Source organism: Anas acuta, chromosome 9 (assembly GCF_963932015.1).
Source record: "Anas acuta chromosome 9, bAnaAcu1.1, whole genome shotgun sequence".
NCBI lineage: Eukaryota > Metazoa > Chordata > Aves > Anseriformes > Anatidae > Anas > Anas acuta.
Window position 1 is genome coordinate 20,830,779 of NC_088987.1, and position 26,952 is coordinate 20,857,730.

General features: G+C 37.1%; 1 long non-coding RNA gene across 4 annotated transcripts in view; it reads right to left on the bottom strand.

The window, feature by feature from the left end:
• Positions 1–26,952, bottom strand: part of LOC137861278 (uncharacterized) — a 122,052-nt gene that overhangs the window by 63,251 nt on the left and 31,849 nt on the right. For 2 of the 4 annotated variants that reach the window (XR_011099508.1, XR_011099511.1), the window contains exons 2-4: positions 24,583–24,765; positions 12,248–12,368; positions 576–717 (exon numbers count right to left, since the gene is read on the bottom strand). This is a non-coding gene — a long non-coding RNA (uncharacterized lncRNA). The remainder of the gene's footprint in view (positions 1–575; positions 718–12,247; positions 12,369–24,582; positions 24,766–26,952) is intronic. The other 2 variants (XR_011099509.1, XR_011099510.1) reach the window with 1 other exon arrangement.

The following is a 26,952-nucleotide window of genomic DNA, read 5'->3' on the forward strand; positions in this document are numbered from 1 at the left end:
AAAATACTCTTAGGATATAATTATATAAAGTACTCAAGATTAGAGGGGAGAAACAAACAAACAAACAAACAAAAACAGTTTTTCTTAAAAATAATTTCAGAAACAGAAAGAAGATTTCTTGAGTTTCCAGACAAGGGAAGCATTTTCTACTTTGTTTAACAGAGTATTGCAGACTTGTCCTGGCACCTGGTAGTAGCTACACAGGGAAAACACCTCAAGACACCTCCTCCCCTTTCACAATAACTTTTTCACAGCAGTGTTAGCATAAAATAATGACAATCTTGCATCCCTGCTGCCAGCTCTTACCCATTGTACCAGACCATTATAAGAATTTGGCAGCCATCCAACAAAACAGAACTGAAATTGATTTAGCTGAAAATAAAGAAGTTTTTTTCAACAAAACAGAACTGAAATTGATTTAGCTGAAAATAAAGAAGTTTTTTTTTGCCAGTTTCTTTACAAGCCAAAACAATTCTACAGTCAAGTTCACCACTTTCTTGTGCAAGATCTTGAGCTAGAATAGCACAGTTGTTAACACATGGGTGAAGACTATACAGATTGTATTATTAGCCAACCTCTAGCTGTAGTCTCAGATTCCCAGAAGACACATTAGTATGTTTTGAGCAGTAGGTTTGGGAGGAGGATTCTGTCACTGAATTCAAACCCAGTCTCACTCACACTAGCTGCACACCAGTACGCTGCTCTCAGTTTTCATCCCTGTAAGGGAAAAATCAAAACCAACGAGTTAATGAAATGTCGGGTGAAGAATCAGCTAAACATGTCAAAATGCCACAAAAATATTGTTCCCAGAAGACAGGGAATAAAGAGTTCACCAGAAATGGCATATGGCTGGTGACCATTATTTTAAAAAAAAAAGAAAGAAAAAAAAAAGCCTTCTCACTCCTCCCCCACCCCAGTTCAGTTGGAATTTTGTCTGTTCCTTTCCCAACTACCACTGTAAAATGATAAATTATATTACAAAAGACTACAGAATATATATAGCAATGCCTCTAGCTCAAGCTTATTTACAGCATTTTCAAAGATTTTTTATAGCTGAACCTCAATATCATCAAATCATGAAAAGTAACAGCAATTGACTCTTAACCATATAGGTAAAACCCAAACCTCACCTCTTTTGAAACGTCATTCTGCTATCATCTTTTTCTTCATTAACTTTTCTTTCCACATCATGTCTTTCATTATCAATTCTATTCAGTGAACATAGTTCTGCAATTAATTTTGCCATGTTTTTATTAATTTTTCCCCATCCCATAAACATGTATCTTACAGGAAGGCACACTGTATAAGCTTAACAGGGTTAACAGATGCCAGAAATATAGAGCACAGGCATGGAATCCAAATACCTACCCAAGCATTATATCATTAATAAAAATAAAAATAATAAATAAATAAGGAAGTAGCATTCTTTCTGTATAACTTTATTACTCAATAGAGCAAATACAGAATGAGGCAAGATGAATTTTAATCTACAATAGACATGCTCTCTTCTAGATTAAGTCCTTGTACTAAGAAATCAAAACATATTTGAAGTAGATAATCAGACTCTTTTAAGAAGATGACAAAAATTCAAAGGTCAATTTCACATTGGTGTAAATCAGCTGAATTGTATTTCATACCATAGCATTTACCTGCATCAATGAAGGACCTACAAACACTGAGAGAACAGCCTGGCAGATAAGGCTCTACTCTAGGAACAGGGAGCTCAGTTCACTTCCCAACTATGCTGCCATTTTCCTGCATGAACTTTAAGTGCAAATCCCTCCATTCTGAACATCTATTTCTACTCTACGAAATGGAAAAAAAAAAAAATTGGACAGTGTATTCAAATTGTAAGTCACTTGAGGCAAGATAAACAGCCACTCTTGTGATCATAGTATAAACATAGTATTCAGACATTTTTTCACTAACTACTGTTCTGGTCTCTGTGAGGTAGTCCAAAAGGCTCAAATTTTCACACCATGATTCTGTCATGTGCAAAGGCATTTCTAATAAAACTGACCAAAACTTTCCCCAAGTTATTTCCCAAACTACTAACCTCTAAACTGCAAAAGACTATGTTATCACAGCATGGAATTGGTGATATGTCTGTTTTTCCAGTATTTCCTTGTCAGGTGGTGCCTCAAGCGGTTACTAACACTACCATCCTAAAGACTACATTAAACACCCTTTCAGTAGATATAGCCCATCTGGAGAAGTCGTTGACTTGGATGAGGGTGGAAAGGCCTTGCAGAGAGACCTGGACAGATTGGAGAGCTGGGCGATCACCAACCACATGAAGTTTAACAAGAGCAAGTGCTGGGTCCTGCACCTGGGATGGTGCAACCCTGGCTTTACGTACAGACTTGTCAATGAGATGCTGGAGAGCAGAGAGGGATCTGGGGGTTGTGGTTGACAGCAAGCTGAATATGAGCCAGCAGTGTGCCCTGGCAGCCAGGAGGGCCAACCGTATCCTGGGGTACACCAAGCACGGCATTGGCAGTTGGTTGAGGGAGGTGATTGTCCCTCTCTGCTCTGGTGCTGCCTCCCCTCGAGCACTATGTGCAGTTCTGGGCACCACAGTACAAGAAGGACATTAAACTGTTAAAGAGAGATGGACCTGTTGGAGCAAGTCCAGAAGAGAGACATAAGGACAAACAGAGGGTGGGAGCACCTATCCTATGAAGAAAGCCTGAGAAAGTTGGGGTTGTTCTGCCTGGAGAAGAAAAGGCTCCATGAAAACTTTAGAGCAGCCTTCCAAGATCTAAAAAGTGACCTACACAAAAGCTGGGAAGGGACTCTTGCAGAGCGTTATAACAGGACAAGGAGCAATGCTTTTGAACTAGAAAAGGGTATGTCTATATTAGAGATAAGGAAGAAATTCTTCACAAGAAGGGCAGTGAGGCAGAAGAACAGGCTGCCAAGAGAAGCTGTGGATGTCCCATCCCTGGAACTGCGTGGATGGGGCTTTGGGCAACCTGATCTAGTGGAAAGTGTGATGTCTTCAGCGAGATTAGATGGTCTCTGAGGTCCCTTCCAGTCTAAACCATTCTATGATTCTCTCAAAATTCATTAGGCCAAAATAATATTCTCTCTGAACCCTGACATTTTCTTGTCCCTATCTCCTATTAGTGTCTGTCATTTTGAACTTTTATGGGAACTGCTACCACAAAAAATGGAGAGTGCAAATACTCTCACAAGCAGTGGAGAAGGAACTACTATGCCAAAATAAAGCACTGCAACACAGCCCATAAAGAGGAAGGTCAGTGAATTCATTTCAGATTGCTCATAAGGCCCAAGAAACCAGTTTCATTCAGTTTGAGATGGGGAAAAGACACTTTAAGATATATGGGTTATTCTCAATAAGGAAGCTTTCAGAAAGGCATTTATGTGAAATAGCTTGTGCTGCTGATCTGGTATTACAAGGGTTAAAAAAATTATATCCCTGTCCAAATTCAGGCACTTTGAACAAGACAAAGAAGTAAATTAGACAAAGATCTGACAAAAACAAGTTAATGTGAATGAATACATGTGCAATCAGATTGCATAAGTATGACAGCAGAGAAAGGAATATCAGGTTTCTTGAAAGACAGTAAACTTAAGTCATATCTTCCTCAAGTGGTAAGAAAAAGATTAGGAAATTCTGAACACCGGGCCCGTATGCCCAGTACTTTCACTTATAATAGTGGCAGGAAGAAATCTTAATGTCAAAATTTACAGGAACTCTACTAATACTTTACTACTACTATCCTACTTTTTGTCATTCTTTCTCCCTTAGCCTAAGAGAACAAAGCCCCCGTGTACAAAAGCATTCACAGTATTGCATTAGAATTAGAAAAGAACAGATTGTGAGGCAGTCTTGGGGGGGAGGAAGGGGAGTGCCAATAAAACAAACAAAAAAAAAAACCACCAATATCAAAAATGATCTACTCGGAGCAGATTGTTAAAAATCAGCACGCCTGAACTTGTTCACACGGAACTAAATAATTTTATGCAGGCAAGTAATTTGCAGAGAAAGATGCCTAAAGTATTTGCTGCACAGAGAAAGGAGTTAAAAATCTGTTAAAATTACCTGCAGTGAAGTGCTCCCCAGTTTCACCACTGCAGTATGTTCTACTATTTCAGCAGGAGAAAATAATTAGATTTCCAAAGTAATTCATACATACCTCAATAACCTTGTACTAATCTGCAAGGTCTGGAAACCAAGCTGAGATCTCACAACAGGACCAGTATAAATAGGGAAAATATTTAATGGCTTCAATGATTAGCCATACCATTAGGGATAAATAGACAGTACAACTTTATGAATTTACTTTAAGTTGTGCATATTTGGTATATTATATAATATACCAAATATTTATAGGACAATAAGGCAAACTTGTCATTCTCTCATTCCTTTTTAAAAGAGTTAAATCAATTTTCCAAATGTCTTGGCTAAAATTATCCACAAAATATTATTGACAATGCTGTTTTTGAGTAAGGATTCAAGATTGCAAGAAGGTGGAGCATAAGATTCGACTCATCCTGCCAGATGTACCTGGAGATGACACTGATTTATACTTCTGCAGAATAGTCTAGCCCAATGAGGTGACATAAATCAAATATTTTATTATTGCTCTTATAGAAGTAATAACAAAAACAACTCACAGGACCCTAGCCTATGCTCCTAAGGATAATGCAACTAGGTAAAGCTGTAGGGGAATACAGCTTGTGCATAGAAGAAAATGTGTACAACTAACCCTGGGATTAAACTATTTGTAAAGATTTTTTATAAGAAACAAAAAAAAAAAGAAAAAAAAATGCATTCAGTTAACAAGGGGTTGGACTAGCTGATTTTCAGAGGTCCCTTCCAACCCCTCCCATCATGTGATTCTGTGAAAATTAATCTCATTTTTCCTTACAGAACAATCAACCAAAAAGCTATATTTCTTTCTCTCCTTGTCTTGGGAGAGTTTAAACACTTCATTCCAGCTTTTTAGAGCTTAGTCTATCTATTTCATTAACAATATTTCAAAGCCAGACCTTTTTGGAAAGTCTTTTTGGAAAATGAAAGCAGCAAAGGATTAAGCCAAAACAAAACAAACAAACAAACAAAACACTGTTGTCCTACTTTTACATAATAGCACAAGAGCAGAATAGCAAGATTAATTTGTGCTGCCTGTCTGAAGAGCCAGGAACCTTATTATGAGGCCTTAAAACATGCATCCTTCTCCTCTGCTTTAGGGTATTGCACAAGAGGTACCACAGCCATCCTTCCCTCCCTGCTTACAGAGGAGGAAGAGGCTTTACCTTTCCCCAAGGTGGACATGCTGAAAAATAATCCTAAGTAAAAGATGTAATAAATAAATAAATAATAACACAATAATCCTCATTAAATGCTTGTTTCAACTGTTAGGAGTCAGACCCATTTTTTGCATTGCTTAGATAAAATCATTGCATCAATTCTCGTCAAACTCACAAATCATTTCAGAATGATTGAAATTACATTTCTTGGGGAATTATTTACTGGAGAAAAAATAATTTAAAGAAAGATTAGATCTCCTCAGGAAAGAATGGCTCTGCATTCTCTTCCTGAATTTATCACTAGCTTGTTTATTGTTTAACTTGCTTAGTTAAGTTATTGAAATTCTCTCTGCCTGACTTCTCCTACCGTTCAGATGTGGATAGTGATGCTGTTTCTTAGGATGCTGCAAAGCTGCATCACTAATATCAAAGGTGTTTGAGATCTGTGTATGGCAGACATCATGGACAAGCAAAAAAAAATGAAGATTTCATACTAAGCAGAAAAAATGTGTTATACTCCTTTGAATATAAGACAGGTGGAAGTATCAAATACAAAGACATGTCTAACCCCAGGAAATAGAATTAAGAAAATCTAAAACACTCTGAAGAGATTTATAATATTGCTGAATTTAGTAATCATTCATTAATTCAATGACAAGATTTTGCTGCTGTCCAAAATCGTCATTCCATTAAATGTTTAACTCCTTACTGTAGAGATTTAAAATATATATTTTATGATATGTTAACTTTTGGTGGCAAAAAGCTGCAATCTCATTTTAAGTTGTTCCAAATGTACGTTTAATTTAGATTTAATTAGAAATATGAATGACGAGTAATTATTACTCAGTTTGTTGACAGAGGCCCCATCCAGCAGCTCTATCATCAGGGCATACAAAAACCTTGAGTGAGGAACTTCTCGTAAGGAACTATGACATTGTGCACAGCTCTCTGAGTAGCCTCTAAAAAGTCAGACCACAAACATTTATGCTTCTTCTTTTTCTTTAATTAATCACTAGTAGATCACATTTTCTCCTCAAGGTTAACTCACTCATTCTTCTGGGATGGTTCGCTTGATTAACCACATTTCTCATGGAAAGCCATGAGAAATGGAGCCTGACTTCCATTTCTAAAGGCACTATCTATACTCTCCGTAAATGACAATCTGGGAAGGCAGCAGGAATGGAGGAGGGCTCTCACATCAGCAGCACAGTTGAGCTGATGCAGGTGGTCATAACTTATTGTAGATGGAAGTATAAATTGGTAAGAACTCTCTCAGGGTCAAAGCATTATGTATGTACTATACCATATGCATGAGTTTGAAACCACAATGACTTTCCCCAGAGAAGTATGGTTTAGGGAACTGAACGGTGGAGTTTTTTTTCTTTCATCTGGAGGAAAAGGTCCCAAATGAAAAGAGCGATGAGATGTTTGTTTATCATTCTTAAATGAGCTGCTAGAAAATAAAAGAAATGTTGAAATATTTTCATTGGAAGCAGAGGAAAGGTGTGGTCTTCTGTTTTTACTACTTAACAAGCCAATAGCATGAAAACAGTAAAGGATCTTCACCATACACCAAGACAGGTATGTGTTGCAGGAAAAGGAAATATGGTTTATGTTCAATTCTCTTGCCCACAGTTTAATGGAGGGAGAGACACTCAAGGAACTCACCAACTCTAAGTTAAAAGGCCATCTATTACATTGCAACTGTGCACTTCTGCCTCGAAATGTAGCAAAATGCGTGAGTTTTGTACCCTAAACTCAAAAAAAGAAATTACCCATGGCTCCAAGGGGGAAAAAGAAGTTAGACTTTGAACATATGTACATCCTAGTGTGGCTCTGTGAGTCTCTACAGATGCCTTAAATCCTCAAAATTCTAAATAGTGAAGAAGATGCTGTTAGGCTGGAAGCAGAGAGACTTTACCCAGTTGTTTCCAGTTTAAGGATGTAGCAATCCCCAAGAAAGATCATCGAATCATTCATTCGGAGTCCCCTTGTACCCTCTAGATGTACCTTGCTTCTCAAATCATGTTAAGTTCTCCAAACAGTGTCCCCAATGAACAAGGATTAAATCTGTTTTTCTAGGCTAGGGAGCCTCTGTAACATTGCTGAAGTAAGGCTTGGATTCCGTGCAATAGTAGTGCTAGTGTATTCTACAGTTAACAAATATATTGGTATTTAATCCACCAAACATCATAAACACTAGTGCAAACATTTTAATAAGCTACTGTGTAGTCATTAAATATTGAAATCTGTTCTTAATTAAGTGCTTTGTTTAACATAAAAATCCTCATTCTCAATGCAAGATTTAGCCCTGTTCCAACACAAGGGCAACAGCATGACATGATGTGTTAGACCATCTGTGTTTACAATCACTGGCTTTCCTAATGTATACATGAAAATGAGGTCAAGCTTAAAACAGGTTGCTTTATTTAGTTAGAAGATAACTCAGACTGTTAATAGACGTCAAAATCCATGATTTTTCATAGATCTGACCAACTAAATACAACTTTCTATAGAAATGAACTGCTCTGTTGAAATAACACTTCTGAAAGTTTTCCACATTTCTTTGAAAAAGATGCAGTGCTACAGAATTACATAAATTTATCCATTTTTCTATTACAAGTACTTGTGACAATGTGTATGCTGAAAATCAGAGGACCACACAGCAAATATTTTTAAAGATTTTATAAAATCTAAACTAAGTTGTGCACTGACTCTTTTTTTCTATTAAGTTCGTATCTTCAAACAGAATGTAGGTGATATGTAATTTCACTTCAAAATTACATCTTCCAGACCCATCCAACATTTAAATATCCTTTTACTATTTCTTATAAAATAAAATAAAATAAAATAAAATAAAATAAAATAAAATAAAATAAAATAAAATAAAATAAAATAAAATAAAATAAAATAAAATAAAATATATATTGTACAATGAGAAATCACTTGCTGAAAGTATACATGTTGTATACTTCTACAGCGCTATACCGTAGGGCAATATCTTTTCCCAAGAATAACAAATGAAATTCAGAAGGTAATTTTAAGAGCTCACAAGATAACTCACCCCCATGCTGTCTGGGAGTTACATTTCATCCTGGACAGAGATGCCCAGCATTAGGCACAAGGTTTATGAAATTCAGCACGTGACTACGTGGAAGCAGGCTACTATATCTCAAGCAGGGTACTATTTCCCATAGTACTTGGTGGTTGTCTAAAATCATCAGTGCCAGTAAACATGATAATTTAGCATTCTTTTAGAAAAACAGTCAGGTCCAGCTTTCAGAGTTTCAAAAGAAAATTTTAAAAATATGTAAGCTTTACTAGCTTGTATAGCCAGATGGCAAATAATATTTAAAGAAAGTAACTGAAATGTATTTATAATCTCAATTATATTTGTCTTGAATTTTTATCACTAGGGTTGCCAAAGCCCTAACTTTATAAACATATGAGAGGCTGGGATACCCAGGGTGGTGAAGAATTGTCTACAATGACTCTTAGAATTATAATGGGTAACTACTGCATTGAATCAAGGTAGAAACATTTAGAAAAATAATGCCAGAGTGTGGAAGAAAATGTGGAAGATTGCAGACATCATTCTCAGTCACCATTTTTCTTTTCTTCCTATGCCTTTGATCTAGAGAGCAGCAATAAAAGAGATATGAGCAATAAAAGAAAAATCATATATTTAAAAAAAAAAAAAAAAAGAGGCATCAGAGGCTTATTAAACACACTCAGTTGCAGGGATTGCAGGAGAACACACAAACCAAAACAAAAAAAAAAATGCAGTTTTAGATTTTTAATCATGACTTTTTTACTTTTACTTTTGAAGAATTTGTAAAATCTACCTCAATATGATTTAATACTGAAAAAAAAAAAAAAAGACTTCCATCAAATAGTTTCTAACAAATCAGCTATTTGATTTACAATAGTCATTATAAAAAAAAATCTTTTTGCATTGCTTTATGTTTGACTTCTGAGTGTGAAAAATTAATAAGTACTTGACTACAGATCCTCAAAGTATTGTTTTAGAGTGATTGGGCATGGTTGACATTGCTTAACTAACAGCACAAATGCTTAAAATGCTCATTTAAAGAAAAGATGCAAAAGATGGCAACCAGTACCTTCCAAAATTCCCCCAAATTGCTTCTCCACCATGCTCCCACTCTGATCTGGAGGCAATACAGTATAAGAAAGGCAAGACAATTGTTCAGGCACTGATTATCTGGTAACATATTCTCTCTGTATATTTACCAAAAAAAAAGGCATGTTGAAGTAGTTTTTTTGATGAAAGAGCTGCAAAATATAGAAAGTTCACCTCCCCTTACATAGGACAAATGCTATTTCTGTCACTGTTAAGCTCAGGTAGCAACAGCCCAAACACAGGAGAACTAAAACAGTTCAGGAATATTCTGTTTTCTTGTTTCAAAACTGCTTTTTTTTTTTTTTTAATTTCACATACCTTTCCTTTTTGAAATCAGAAAATTCTTTTATTAAATTTATAGCAAAGTTTCAAAAAGTTAAGCCACCTATTTCAACATTTTCCTCTGCATTTCGACTGTTTTTTTCCTCACTTTGTACCATTTTTAAATTTGAAGTTAAAAAATCAGCTGAAATCAATATTTAATAATGATCCCAAGCAAGTTTGCATTGTTTCCTTTGATTGCATCTTCATATATTTTTATACAATTTTTCTATCAGGACAGAATTTTAACAAGCATCAATATCTTTTTGACAAGCTGTTGTCTTTAAAAAGAGAAAATAGCAGAAAATATCCCCCTAGAACTCATCAAGTATGCTTTGGGTAAAAGTGTGTGTGTGTATATATATCTATACACACATAGTTTATATAAAAGGATTTTATCCAACAACCTTGGCTATGCTTATTAGACAAGACACTTTACAATACTTAAATCATTTATATGCAATACTCCTAGATTTGAAAGACCGTATAATCTGCAAATATAAAGAGAAAGACCTTCCTAATTCCAGTGCGTATTTTAGGACGTAATAAACTTCCAAAAAATTCCCCAAAACCTCTCTTCTTTAGCTATGACTTCATATCACCCTCATTCCTTTACTGCTAAGCTAAATATGCCATACATATTTTTGAATTTGGTTCCTGAAATTCTATTATCTGTGCTGTTAGAGGATTGAAAAACCCATCTTTGTCTATGTCTATGCCGCCTTTCTCATCCATAGATGATTTATCCATTTAAATAAATAAATAAATGCAGGCATGCAGATTGGTAATAAACTGACTGCCATAAGCACTTATTTTTAGGACAGGATGCAGAGATGACTTCATAAGAATTGCACTCCTTAAAGCCAAAACATAGAGCATGAACCTATCACTAAAATATTAATTTTCTTAAATAGTAAAGGCACTAAAATTTCATTCTTTTGTTTGTTCATTTTCGTGTGCTACTGTTAATTACAATGGAAGTTGGGTTACATATTGTTTTCTGTTGGTTATGACCAGTCTGGGAATTCCCAAGGACTGCCTGAATAAAAATATTCAATTCAATATTCAAGTTATGTTCAGCAGAGTGTAAAGCACATCTACACATAGCTCTTATTTCTTTCTGAACTATCACAACCACAATAGAAGGAACAGTGGGAGCACAGCATTCATACACTAATAAATAGAAATCGAAGTGGGAACTGCTGAAATGAAATCAGGAATTAAGAGCCACTTGTTATTCCCTGCACTCTATAGCATGACACAATTACATAATAGGCATAGTTAATTTCAGACATCCCAGGTACCAGGTGGCTATCAAATCGTGTTCACACCAAGTACTAAATTATACTATAAGATGCCTGAATACTTTCAATAACACTATTAGTTGAATAAATGCTGCATAATGCAAGCATTACTATTCAAACCTGGCCATAATTTCTAAACTGAAATACGATCACTTCAGGTACTTACTTGAAATAGCAAAAGCTGCTATGGTTAGCTGTTAGTATTACCAATGCAAACGTTGAATGTATACATACAACTTCATACAAAAAAAAATAATGAAAATGTGCAGTATGAATTTCATTTATTTATTCTAAACTGTGTTTAAAATTCTAATTCAAAAGCCCACCTCCAAATACTTAGGGAAATCCATTTGGAGCTACCCTAGGGACAAATAGTTTGGAAAGTGGAGATCCACATCTGGAGTTTGAACTTTTATTTAGTAAAGTTAATAAGAGTATTGTCGCAAATTTCAAGGGCAGAAGAATCAACTCTTTATAATGCATTGTCACACAAGCATTCTTAAGGAAGGATTGCATTCTTCAGGACTGAAACTTTAGCTGCAGCAGCATGCTGCTCATGTCTGAGCTTTGAGATTGCTTTGTTACTCCTCCCCTGAGAATTCGATGGATTTGGTTCAAGCACCATTGAATGTGATGCTGTATTAATTGCCCTGGAGGGTAGCAAGGCCTTTGAACTGTGGCTGTGAGTGATATTTTGCTATAAGACATGTGTCAGCACTTGGCTGGTTAACTCTAGGGCTGGGTTGTACAGCATGCTGAGACCAAGTATCTGGAAAACTACTTTGCATCCTAATCTTACATCTGTTTTCTATCACACTGTGAGATTGACTGGCCATTCTATCAGAGATGCATCATTCTGGAATAGACAGTCTAAGTAAAAATATTGTACTGTCAAAGAATATTAAGGATGTGCCATCATCTCTTATAGTTCGTAACACCAGCTGGCAGATGGAGACACCAAAGTATTACAGTGGCTGATGCTTTGCCCTTTCCTCTGTAGAGGAATAGTCTGTGCCCAACTTGGCGTACAGTAAGCTAAAGCTAAACCAGTTCCACAGTCCCACTAGTCTCTGCTTGTGGATATAAATTTTCTTCAGGTATAACCGCAGGTAGAATTCCTATCACACAATCATCTAGCACACAGTCCATTACCGTCAGTATTAGAGTAGCACCGAGAGGTCACAGAGGTCACAGCACTCACCTGAACATTACAGACTCCATTCCAGTTCTGTCCTCCCAGAAGAGCTTCAGACCGTATCTCCTTTTCCTTTGGAGGTGAGCAAACCAGGTTACGATGTGGTGTTCTGTCCCCACAGTCCTTTCTAAAGTCATGCCATTTTGCATTGTAAAGTCAAGAAAAAGAAAGCAGGAAAGTGAGTATTGCTTCTACAGCTGAGCGTCTAAGGGCACTCACTTTGACTTGAAAAAAATAATTTCTGATTCTTATTCTGAAAACAGTTTCTACTTTACATATAGCAGGTGAAATACCTACTAGTTACATCTAATTCATGCTCTTTCAATACCTTTGTATGTAAGAGATCACTGTCACCATCTGTGTGGTTCCCAGTTCTGGAATATTTGTTGTGTGTTGCAAGCACAAGAAGCTCCCTAGAAGACACAGACAAATGCTTAGAATGAAAACAAAGATCCTGATCTGCCTGAAGTACAGGTTTCCAAGATGCTAACCTCTGGCAAGAGCAAGGCAGTCATAGTCATACACAAAAGGAATTGTAGGAGCCTGAAGTATGTCAACGAACAGAATCATTCTCATGGCTGGAGGCATGCATGGAGAATACGAAGAATTAAACTTACATGTGGGACTTAGATTTAGATGTCAAGTTCCACTTTCAGTGCCTACAACAGTTTTCCTCTTTATTTTTTTTTATTTTTTTCCTTTTCTCCTTCATTTTTTGCTTTCTTTCTCCTTTTGCCTTCCTTCCTGTTTCTTCCATTTGTTTTCTGATTTACTCTTAATAGAATTCTCTGACAGTAGGGAACTGAATTTGCCATTGTTATTTAAAAAGAAAACAAAAACAGAACAAAATCCTTCCTCCCTTTCCAAAAGGATATGAACTACACCTTCCCCATTTATCCCTGCTAATAGTAATGTTTGGTAGTAATAATTAATCTTTTTGGTTTAGAAAACATATGTGGGTTTCAAATGGATGTATGAAAAAAAATTAAATTCAGAAGATATGTTAACAAAGGTGCCATTAAAAGATCTAAGACCACATACATATCTGCATGCTGACATGTGAATCAGAAATTTGATATAAATTCCTGCACAAAATAATAAACCTCCTCTAGCCATTTATTTGATATTCTAAAACATCAGTCAAAGAAAAAAAAAAAAAACTAGGAATGCATACAAAACTTTAAACTATGGGTTCTTTTTTTTTTTCTCTTTTTTTTTTTTTAACCTCTTTTAACCCATCACAGAAGAAATATCTAGGTAAGAGATGATATTTAAAACTGAATACTTGACAAGGACATCACCTTAAGATTAAAGAGAGAAACACTGCATTATTGCAGTATTTCAGACTGCAGTCTGACAGAGCAACACCCTGTGCCACAAAAGAAACAAAAAGTATAGTCATAGTCTTTTGATCTAGGACAAAGAGTTTTCTTTTATATTGCTGGTAATATGACCTAAATAATAGAGAAATATTACTAATACACCTGCAACTTTGACCAATGGAGAGATATATGTAACCTCCTCTTAGGATTTGCCACATTCAGCATGATGAGAGCCGTTTTGCTTCTATACAACAGTAAGAGAATTTAGCTAGAAACTTTCCTGAGAAAATACCCATAGACATATTTGATGATTTAAAAGTTAAATAACAATCCCTTGCTAAGTAAAATGTCTTAAAAACCACATTCATCTCTTTTTAGGGCCCAGTGCACCTATTGAAGCTGACAGAAATAAAAAAAATCTTATTAAAGTCAATTCATGCAACCAGAGAATCTCCCTAACAAGAGCAAGGGGATATGACGGGATATTTGGTGTGATTGCACTCCCTCCCGTGATCCATGTTCTGACTGGTGCATGTTATCACCGCAGTTCAGCTGCTAACTACCAGAGTCCATCTGTTAGTGTAAGGAGAACATTTTCATGTCTTAAGATGTTAACGAGTACTTAGTTTAAAAGGAAAAGGAACAAGCTAGAAGGTGTACATCTAAACTGTCAAACAAGAAACTTTTTGCACCAAGTAGCAGTATAGTTTTGCAGGTATTAATCGAGATAGCCCATCTGGTTGACACTTGACATGCAAATTGTATAGTAAAACTGACAGCTCAAATAATAATGCATCTGCCTAGATCTGTCTTACACAGCTACTGGTGCAACAGACTTTTTGAAAGCATCCTTGATATCCATTTCAAATCTAGATTGATATGATGTCAACCTGAAAAATCTGCTAGTTTATTTAGAACTAGCTATTTGAAGACAGCTCAGTCTGTGATTATTAAATTAATTTCTGATGTAATTGACAACATTTTGTATTCATATATCCCATTAGATTTTAATCAGCTAAAAAATCATCACAGACCACATATTCGATCATTTCAATTGAACCCATTGCCATGCCTGTAGGCCAAGGGATTACACTAAGCTATCCCTCTGTTGTAGTTGCCTGCTCTGCAGGATACGTTCTCTCCTCATAATAACCTGATATCCAAAGAAGCGATGAGTTAAGACTTCCAGGGCCAAGTCAAATACTCATAGCCATCCAAAAGAAACAGCTCTGCCATACTACAATAGAGTAGGTACTTTCAAAGCATTTGCACTGCTTACATCTACATTGGCTGTTAGCTAGGAACTGCAACAGAGATCTCAGCACCATCCTGGGTGCTGAGCAAATTCACTTTCTACAGAGACCTGCAAGAGCTCATTGCAGGGCAGTCTCTGCATTTTGTGACACTGGGCTGTAAAGGAGATACAAGCACACTTGTGGGATGGGATTTCTGGGCTACACATTGTGTAGAAAAAGAGCATTTCTGAATTCTGTTTATACTAGCAGGAGTCCTTTGTAATAGGCAGGTTTAATGGAAGGAAAGGCAGGAAGAATGAAAACAACAATGCTCTTAACTACGCCTTGTAAGTAGCAAATTGTAAACTGAGGGAAGATACTAAATTGGAAGCACTGCTATTATAGTGAGAAGGAATGACTCCAGCCTTCTTTAAAAATAGAATTTGCATTTATCATTGCACTGGACAAAAAATAACTACCACTTTCTCTGCCCACAAATAGATCTCACATGCTGCTTTAAAAAACATAACATTTTAACACTTACTTCAGATTCATTCTTTTATTTTTGAATAGCAATTTATAAGAATCCTTATCCAGTGGTCATTTGAGAGGTGCAGTAATAAAAATAAAAATTAACCCCAATTGTTTATCTCAATAATTGCACATGACCCTTAGTTTCAAATTTCCCAGTTATTAATTTCTAGTCTCTGACTCATTTCATATCCAGGCCAACCTATTATAAGAAAAAAGAATTGCCCATGGTTTTAGAAGTGATCTCCTTTCTCAGTCTTACAAGCTATTTATCAAATTATACATCCAAAACACACACACACAAAAGTTAGAACTAGGAGAAAGAAAGAATTTCTTGCCAGTCTCATTTTACCTTAAAAATATGCAAAAGATACTTAAATAATGTACGTGGGGAATATGGTATTTTAGGGAATCATATCTTTGAGGACATATTCCGATGCCAGGACACTAAAAGAGCAGAAAGAGACTTTAGGATTGCTGCACTGCAAACAAGCAAATGTAGACCAAAGTCTGGAAAATTAGTATGATCTAGCTCTGGACAAGCATGTCTTGATAAAGAGCAATAATGAGACTTTAAATTTACTATATGATATGGAGCCAAAAAGCTGAAGTCAAAGGTAATATAATTACGGCCACAAGATAATTTGTTTCATACATAACATCCCCATCCTGCTGAAACGATTTTGATTTTTACCTGCATTAGGTAGAACAAGTTCCCAATATTTATTACCATAAATATAACATCAGCTCCTGACTTTTAGAAATAGCTTTCGAAGTGCCAAGGCTAAGGTTTCAATATAACTACATTCCTTTTTGCCTCCTTTCCCCCCCTCTTTTTTTTTTTTTTTTTTTTTTTTTTTGCTACTTGAGGAAATATGTATATTTTCATGGCAGGACCAAGCTGACTGAGTTCTCATTCCAGTGGATTCAGATATTTAAGTCTCCTTGAAAGAAGGGAGCTTGGTGGCAAAGTTTATCTGTCCCCCCAGTATCACTAAGGAAAACAAAGAAAAAACAATCTTCCACCTCTTCCTAATTATGGTTAATTGACAGACACGGTTACTGTCTTCCCCGATCGCACAATGGTCACAGAGAAAGCTACTACTTCCCTGTGTCTCCAGACCATATGGCTGAAACAAGGGGAAGTGCCTGCTAATTGTAGAGAAGCAGCAGGCTGCACGTAAAAGACAGAGAAAGGAGGGAACAGCAGAAAACCATAGTATAAGCCAAGAAAATAAGATATGGCCATACTCATCTTGCTAAAAATGGCAACCGAGATAAAGGCCCTGGGAAGTTTTATTTAGAAGAATACAATTCCTAAGGTAGGCATAAATATAAAATAACTAACATGTAATAAAAATGTCTTTAGCAAGAATGATGTGATACATCTTAAACGATTTATCTAGACTAGAATTGTTCCTCGTAATAAACGCTGCTCAGTTCTTCTGCTGACATGGTAAAGTCCGGTGTCAGTGGCCTAATCCTTGAAGAATTACTCCTTTGGTTTCAACATCAGCGTTTAGAAAAGCTGATCTGTGTGTTACTACCCCATACCAGATGGTCAAGCAATGACCAGGGATGCACTTTAGCTCTACTGCAAAGGGCACATTATTCCTCTTTTTAAAGAGGAAAAAATCCATTCCAAATTTCATTTTTTATGCTACTGCATTTTGCACGTGCACGCTTCCAGCTGAACTATTAATCTTCACAAGCCTTGCTAGATTGTGGTTTCCCAATAGCCTTCAGAAAGTGTCCTGATGAGAATATTTGAAGCCCATCTTGCCCTATACCTTGCCATCACTGAAAGTCACAGATAACTGATTCCTTATGCGTTTCTCTGCATTTTGAAAACAAACACATTAGGTAACTGGAACACCAAAGCAAATCTAAGTGTTCAGACATTTCTCCTGACTCACTTCACTGGTAATAAACAAATTTTTCTATCCAATCAAGCACCATGTATTTTTCTGCTGGAGATGGTTCACCAGAATATTTAGAATCATTTCACAGGATGTTACTTTCTATTTCATCTCAACCCCTATATGTCCTGGTAGAAAGACAAGCACTTACTCTTTCCACACTACTTCCTGCTTTTGCTGTTTGTCAGTCCACCCAAAACAAGCCACTTAGGGGTCTTGGAAAGACTAGGCCAGCTGGGCAGACTGCTTAAGCATTTAACTTTGAAGTCAGTCATAAGGGTGTCTGCGTTTCTCCTGGGACACCAGAAAGCAATGATGGATCTTATATGCCACAAAGGTAATGTACATATAGTCCCTACAGGGCTGCATAAATGACCAAATGCAACACCCACTTTGCTTTAAAGAGTTGAATGTTTAAAAATGTGGAAGTGCTGTAAGTGATTTTGAAATTTGGAGGGAGACTTGGGGGTGGTAACTACACAAGCACCAGAATTTATAAATTCTTCATTTTTTCTCAGCATTACTATTTTCAAAGGCATTGTATACAAATACATTCACCTAAATAAGAAGTAATAAAAATAATGGTCAACCTCTTTTCAGTGGTTCGCGGGGACAGGACAATGGGCAATGGCCACAAAATGGAGCACAGGAAGCTCCACACTAACATGAAAAGGAACTTCACGGTGAGGGTGACGGAGCACTGGGACAGGCTGTCCAGGGAGGTTGTGGGGTCTCCTTCTCTGGAGATATTCAAGGCCCGTCTAGGTGCCTACTTGGGCAGCCTGCTCTAAGGAACCTGCTTTGAGACAGGGGGGTTGGACCTGATGATCTTTTGAAGTCCCTTCCAACCCCTGCAATTCTGTGATTTTGTGATAACAATATCGTTTTAAAGTTGAAAAGGATACAAATACATCTCTGTCCTTGTTGTCTGAAACAGGTAAGAGGGGGAAAAAAAAGACCATTTTTCTCAATTGGAAGCAAAAACATCACACAGGGCTTTAAGACTCTGTGTGGGTGCTGTTCAAAATCTCTTGAGGTTTGTGCATATAAATTGTTTCAAAAGCTGACCAAGTCATTGTCAATGAAACAAGAATATTAGCTAATGGATTGATCTCACCAAAAGATACCTATACATTTTATTTACAATTTATAAAATAATGTAGATACTCTTTGTATTCAAGGTCAGTTAATAAATGAGCTCATTATAAATGCTTATGGATGTAGCAAGTATAAACTGGACCCTAGCTGAAGGGTAGGCATTCATGCTTTCTGAGATACCTTTTCAGTAGAAATCCCTGTGAAGTAAGAAATGATACTGAATTTTCCTGAAGTGATGCATGCTAATGAAAGTAGGACTACAGGATATACTGTGGGCAAGTACAAGCTTGCTTCACCTCTGCTGCAAGCCAACCAAAAGCCAGAAGTCATAAATCAGCCACTGATTAGGCACAATTAATAGACCCTGACTGCTCTGACCAATATATTAACTTCTGTCTAATCTATTCCACTATACAAGTTTTTGGCCTGGATCTGATTCATGTCCCACGGTATTTAAGTAGGAATAGAAAAAGCAATATGATGTATATTTCACATAGATAACACCCTTACAAGGATGACTGTCTAGCATTTTACTGAGAGTACACCAAGTTAGGAAATCTGAATCTAATGTAAGAAAATGATATTGAAATGACTATGTGAAAGAGTTCAGTCATATATCAATCACTATGTCAATACCAGACGTGTAAATTTGACTAGTGATGATGAGACATTCACAGACTAGTATTCCTTCAAAAGAATTACATTGCAGTTCACCAAGATAATGAATTAGTAAAGTTTTGCAGTCAGCCCAACAGCTTAGATACAATATTCTTTACAGTGATGTCATGAAAATATTTTTTATCCTGAACTAACAGATACATGAGTCAAATATCTGTTACTAGGAAATTGATTGAAACACATACAAAATTCCTTTTATTAGGATCCAAGTGTACGACTTCAGCAGAGCTACAGGCTGGGAGATGAGTGGTTGGAGAGCTGCCAGGCAGAGAAGGACCTGGCATCCTGGCTTGTATAAGAAGCAGTGTGGCCAGCAGGGCTAGGGAGGTGATCGTCCCCCTGTACTCAGCTCTGGTGAGGCCGCACCTCAAGTACTGTGTTCAGTTTTGGGCCTCTCACTACAAGAAGGACATCGAGGTGCTTGAGCGGGTCCAGAGAAGGGCGACGAAGCTGGTGAGGGGCCTGGAGAACAAGTCCTGCGAGGAGCGTAGGACTTGTTCAGCCTGGAGAAAAGGAGGCTCAGGGGCGACTTTATCGCTCTCTACAGGTACCTTAAAGGAGGCTGTAGTGAGGTGGGGGTTGGCCTGTTCTCCCACGTGCCTGGTGACAGGACGAGGGGGAATGGGCTTAAGTTGCGCCAGGGGAGGTTTAGGTTGGATGTTAGGAAGAACTTCTTTACCGAAAGGGTTGTGAGGCACTGGAACAGGCTGCCCAGGGAGGTGGTGGAGTCACCATCCCTGGAGGTCTTTAAAAGACGTTTAGATGTAGAGCTTAGGGATATGGTTTAGTGGGGACTGTTAGTGTTAGGTCAGAGGTTGGACTCGATGATCTTGAGGTCTCTTCCAACCTAGAAATTCTGTGATTCTGTGACTGGTACTTGAAATAGGAGCAGCAGATATTTTAAAAATACCATCGTTCTGAGTTTGGAACACTGCATATGAAAGTTGTGTTGTCCTTCACTTTGACTTTCTATCTCACCAAAAGTATATTACTTATGATCAAACGTCAGATTGACATGACTGAGTTATGCTGATCTGCCAATATTACCAGCTTTTCTGATCTGATAAATTATTTTTGAAATGAACATCTTATCAAAGAAAGATGAAGGTCTCAGTGTCCTTCTACCATGTTATTTAGCACCGAACATACCCATGAACATGCCACTGAACATGCCACTTCAACACTGTTTCAGTCTAACAACAACATCGCTCACTTGTGAGATACAATGCAGATACCACATCTAAAAATAAGTAACATCTCTTATTTGATGCTTATTGTGTTATTATTAATTTCATCCTGGTATCAGAATTTGAATGAAAATACACAATATTCACACTGGTTTGCTCTTATTCATTGTAGCTCCTTGAAATATTTTCTTGTCATTAGATAATTTGAGTTGACTTTCAAACGTATATTCAGATGATGATGGAGAAACTTAACTTTTTAAATTATCAGCCAACCTGTTAATACAGTAGTATGAAATTACAGCTAGGTTCCACTTGACAGTAAAAAGGGAACTCTGCTTCCTTAGCCAAAGAGAAAAATAAAGTGACTGTCACACACATTTCCCTCCAGCTTTGGTGCATGGAAGAGGATACTTGCCACCAGTACGAGATGTGCCAAAGCAGCACTTAATGAGAAGAGAACATGAAGGTTTAAGAAAACAAATGAGATATCCTTGAAAAAAGAGTGAAATAAAACCACTGGAAAACCACTTGGTGCCTACAGAGAATATGGTTTCATTTTTCATAACTCAAAAGTAAAAGCCAGACAATGGGAAGACAAGAAATCTTAAAAAAGACGTCTTTAGCAAGCTACCAGCTTCCTCAGCCACACTTCCAGCTGGGGCACATCAGCAGAGCTCTGATGAAATCAGAAGCACCCAAGGGTACCAGCAGAGAACGCAGTACTAAACTCAACATAGATTAGCTAAAGGGGGGGTTAACTTGAGATGTCTAACACTAAGCTGGGTTTGTTTTTAATGCCCCCACCTATCCTACCTTCGTGGAAATGTTTGTCTAAAGCTAAATTGCACATCACTACCCAAGAAACAAAACCATGATTGATTAAAAACCATTAGCTTGAGGGATTCTAGAGCTATTGCAAGGTTTTGTTTACTTAACTTTGTTTCAGTCCGTACTTTGTTATAAGCTGTCATACAGACCTTTAGTGAATTAAAGCTGTGAGACATTCATGACAAGCATAGGGTGAAATTGGATCATGACTTATTTATATACCATTGTGTATTAAATATAATCTTGAATTTATAAGAGGTACAGGACAGACAAAACCTCTACATCTACAGTCCTCTGCAAGTGATTTCCACGTCTAAGTCAAGAATGCCACCATAGCAGGAAGCAATCAAAAGCCAGAGAGAAATGCCATGAAGCATTTCAATCATTACAATCAATGCTAATTTTTTATTTTGTTGTTTTTTACTATTTATTCCAAGTTTCTAAAGACATTATATAACTTTCTGTGGCTTATAAAGGGCTGAACATGCAGTTGTTAAACAAATATGAATATCCTTTTAGAATGTATTCAAAATATTTTAAAATTTTGAATACATAAATACAGTCCAGCAACATTACACTTCCAGGATACAGTGTGTATAGTACATTATAAAAAATACTTAGAATGAAAAACCCTTCAGTTAAAGTACACGCTTTTCACAGCATCTCTATTTTCTCCAATAGCATATTGATTCTAAAGTTTCTTTCAACGATCCAAAGTACTTTCAGCTTTCCTTTCAGAATGGTTTTTCTTTAAAGAAAATGGAATCTAATACAAAATAAGTCAAAACAGTCGACCTACTTCAGTTGATCCAAGAAGAAATTATAGTAATATATTTGTGGAAATATTTTTGTTATGTCTGGATTTCCATTAAGGATGAAAATAAATTCCCAAATATTAGGATTTTTAAAAAATGGAAATTCCATGTTTTGGCAGGCTCCCATACTCTGAATTACTTATTGCTGTAACACATAGAACAGCAGCTTAAAAACAAACAAAAAATCCTAGAGCTTTTCTTCTCATCATAGACAAAGGCATATTAATTTTTCAACCTGAAATAACATACTTTTAATTTGAAATTTACTGATTAGATGATTTAAAACTGATAAGGCTCCACTGACAGAAATCTAGTTACATTCTTTTCACATGTAAAGACTCATAACAGAAAGAGCGCTGGTTTACATAGAGCAACAGAATTTCAAGGACCCAATTCTAATATTAATCTCACATTGTATCAGAATTTAATTACTATATAATTAGAATTACATAAAATGCAAATGTGATTTCTCAAAGCTACCAACAGCAGTTTGGAATGACATTTATCTGAAAACATTTGAAAAACAGAAGTGCTCCCTCGCAAACTATGTGGCACTGAATTTGCCAACTACCTAGCAAAACATTGTGAGAACTCTGTTCCTTACACACGATGCCCTATTTAACAGGCAAATTCATGAATACGCAGTATGACTAATATAGCTTTTCCCCCATTCCTGCTAGCTAAGCAAGGACGAGTAAGAGAAGCACGTCTGAGAGAATGCCGGGACTCGTGACCCCCTCAGTGTCAAGAAATTATCAGAAATATCTACCACAGGGAACTAGACAGATAATGAAAACAAAAATGATCTGAACCTCAAGGATAATGATAGCTCAATGTCTAATTACTCGAGATGAATTTTTGATGACATCTCCTCCGGCCAATTAGCTTGCTAGTCACCAAAGAGTGCTTTTGGCAAGGAGGGTTAAACAGAAGGCTGGAAAAATAACAAGAGAAAATAGGGCTGAAAATGATGTAGCCAGAAGGGTCCCAGTTCTCCAGCCACTTCTCTTAGAGGCTGGATAGCTCTGTAGCAGCCAAGAGAGTTAAGATAGCTTTAAAACAGAGTGAAAGAGAAGAGGATCAGCACACCTGGGAAACCTTCCACAGCATCTGTGAAACTCAGGCCTCCGAGGTGAGCATTACCGCCCCTGCAGCACCCACTCTCAGCTGAGCGCTGCAGCCTATCCCCGTGACCCACAGGCTTGGTACCACCCCCAGCTGCTCTGCCTGCCCTGCCATTCAGCACCCTGACAGACAGACAGGCTCTGAGCAAAGGCCACGGTAGGACACACGGAGAGCCCGTCATGCCCTGCTGCATCTTCATTAGAAACCTCACACACCCCTGCTGTGGTCTTAGAGGTTTGGTTCACAACATGGAGGTGTGCATGTCTGTGACCTGCAACACTGCTCTTTGACTTCGGCAAGAAAAAGATGAAAGGAAGTCAACACTTCAGTTCCCAGCCAGCAGTAAAATAAAAATTAGCTATAAAACAGTAGAAACAAGATATATATATGCAGTTCAGGGCCTTTCATATAAATCAGCATGGCTCCATGAAATTCCTCTTGAGCAATTCCAAATGCCAGCATCAATGTCAGCCAGAATGTAAGTTACACTTATCTTCCACAGCCCACTTTCAGGACACCAGGTGGTCATGGAATTAATTCGCTCTTACTAAGCTTCTCCAGTTATTTCTCTAGCACAACAAGAAAAGGGGCATAGTGACTGCTGGAAAAGACTCAGGAAATTTTCATTTATTTGGATTTTAAAACTTGATTGATGTAAAACTGTTTTTCTGCTCTTAAGAACAGACCTCTGCCGAAGAATTGTGTGAGAAGATGGAAGGGTGGGAAAAGACAGGCCAATAGAATAAACATGCATGTTTTTTCTTGATTTTTCTTCTTTTTCTATGAATTTTACAGCTTTGGCAAGGAAAGCTCAAGTTTTTGATCTAGGGCCAAATAGACAATCTTTTTAACCAGAGGTAGCATTTACCATGGTGAAAAAATATCCAGCAGAACCTTGTATCTTGTCATTTTCAGTAATCCTAAGTAAATCTCACCAGGATTTTTTCCTTGACTATAAATTTGTTCGCACCCAGTAACGTATCACCTGCTGATCCCAGTTATTTCCAACGCTTGTTACAGATAGGTTTAGCTACCTTTTTTTTCTCCTGTTCCATGAAGAAGTAGTGTCTGATACCTGCATAAAGCATTGCTCATTAATTCTAAGAAGCTACTGAGAAGCTTGTATCTCACAGAGATGTTTATTTTAGACTTTTCTCTAGCTGGTAACGACACTGCAGCAAAGAAATTCACACAGGAGATAAAGCAAAGATCTCACAAGTCTAGAGAATGTCTGAGGTATAACCTATTCCTCAGTGCTGGAGAATATAAACAAATCAGTGTATTACATTTAGACTTGTGTCTTAAAATGAATTTCTGCAGTACCATCAGACATTAATATTGACATTTCATGGTATTTGAGATGCTATTTACACTCTGTACACTAGACAAACACCAGACAGTTTGCCTTCAATACAAGCAGCTGGTTACTCATTTGTGAAGCCAAGGCAGGATGGTGTGGCCACTATCACCTTATGACCCTTAAAGATTACTGAACCCGCACTGCAACACCACAATAGCTCCAGAGACTGACACTTCTATTTGGGTTTGACTGCAATCACCACCCGAACTGTATTGTCTTACCAGACATACTAAGTGAACTCACCATATGCCTGGTAGGCTGGCCACGTACAATTTCAGTCAGAAAGGGACAAGTCCCTCAAAGCAGAACTAAATTCAAAGTTAGGTCAGGTTGCTTAGGGCCTTGCCCAGGTGAGTTTTGAGTCTCTCCAAGAAGGGTGTTTCCACAATGACTCAGGGCCCTGTTCCAGGGTTTACCACCCACATTCTGGAAAAAAAATATATATATATATGTATGTTATGGCCATTCCTACAAAACATCCTAGTGACAACAAGACATAAAGAGGGCAACCTTGTTAAAATGTTTTAAAATCTTCATGCTATATGGTAAAGACTCTGCTTGTTAGTGGTGGCAGTAACACAACTTCAGAGTTACTTCACATTTGCTCTGTTGTAACTGAGTACAAATGGTAGTTACGGCAAGCTTAAGCTGAAACATACACCGCTACAGCACTAACGTGGTACCACCATTCTCCCATTCTCAGATGTGCCATCATTAGAGTTAAACCACACTTTTTTCATAAATGCAGATGCAACTCAAAATATTCTTGTGATAATTTCACCATACGGCTTCTGCTTTTCAGCTCTCCACGTTTTAAAAATTATTTTCCCTTTTCAAACATCGGCATATGCTAACTTCCCTTAGGCAAAAACATGATATCATTGATGTGTTTATAATCTAGCCTTCTACCAACAAGAAAAAGCAAATTAACAATTTGAAAAAGCAGTCACTTGATACGACTCAATTCAGTTTTGTTTATTTCCAAAGAGTGCCTTGAGTAGGGCTGATCTAAACCAGTGACAAGCACTGCTTTCTGCTGTGTAACTAAACTAAGACTAAATTAACAAACTGCTTCAGTTGGTAATCAGGTTATAAAAATAAAGTGCAGCAAACAGAAACTAACCTGTTTGTTTTGTAAGTAATGTATGTGCTGTATCCAAACCTTAATTAGACCACATAGTAAGAGACTTTATATGTGGATTTTTATAGACACTTTTCCAGACATGCTGTGCTCCAGATATTCCTTCCCCAAGCCCCAGTCCACACCTTCCTAAATAACTTTTGTGGGGCTAATTAAACAGACTGGCAATTCAGAATTAATCCAATTAAAGCAACAGTATTTGAGAATTAACATTAGTATAGCATCCGCCTAGCTGTCTAATAAGATTCCATAAGAACAACTACTGGTAAAGTCTAAGGACATTCCTATGTTGCACAGTCTGATGTCATCCTAGAAATGTTTCACCTAGTTCTGTATGAGCTGGATTGTCTACACAGTTCAATGCAGCACCAAAAAAAGACACATTTACTCTATTGCCAAAAGCTGTACGGCAGCAGTAGAATTGTGCTGCACCCAAACTAATTACATGCTTTTCTGCTATATTTCTCTGACTTCTGGAACTAGGAGAGAGACAGCATTATTCATTAGAAACACCCCCTGAGATCTTTTATGTCTGATGTTATTGAAAGACGAGATAAACCTCCATCATTGAAACGTTGTCGAAAATTTAATAGGGATCTATAGAAATTACCATCCAAATAGAAGAATTGATTTGAGAATGATTTATTTCATTTTATTATAGTATTATTAAATTTAAAGGACTCTTCCGTAGGAGGCATGCAGTCCTATTAAAGTTGATAACAAAGCTCTTGCTATTGGAATTGAAGCCACAATTTGTTAAGATGACTCAGAAACCTCAGAGACTGGTTATGATTCGCTGTTCAACTCTGCAGGCATTTTCCGTGAAGAATAAAACATTGGAAAACCCTCTAGAAATTATTACAAAAAGCTGCTCGTGCTCCGGGATTACCACCTTCCTGAGAATTCCCTTCAGTCACAAATATGCCTCTCACATAAGAATTTGCATCTGTTGAATACTCCACCTGTATTATCCAGGTGATGCTGGGACTCAGGAAAGACTAGAGAGAGTTGCTGTCAGTCAGTCACACTCGGTTCCAGCAACAACATGGCACATTTTGTGAATGAGCATTATAAGTTTGATTGTATTTAGCAAGCTGTTGCTGCATTTTCCACACTTAAGAGAATTTTTATCAACTAACTCAACAAGAAATACAAAGTCATCTGCCAAATTTTATTCTCAGTTATATAGGAGTAGTTTCAATGCTCATGAGGCATTTTCTTACTACTGTGTAGGAACATTTTTCTATACTACAGAGACTAAAAAATGCTTCCTACCGTGCTTCTAAAGAGATCTTTAGACACAGTGAAATTATCCCCATACACACAACTTTTTATCTCAGTAAGAATTTTTCCTGCATCAACCTTATCTCTTTTTTTTATGACAGAAGGATAAACAGTTTGAACAAGGTAAGATACTCTCACCCAAAACCACTTCCATTTTCTTTAAAGGATTTTTTACAGTTCTAACATGT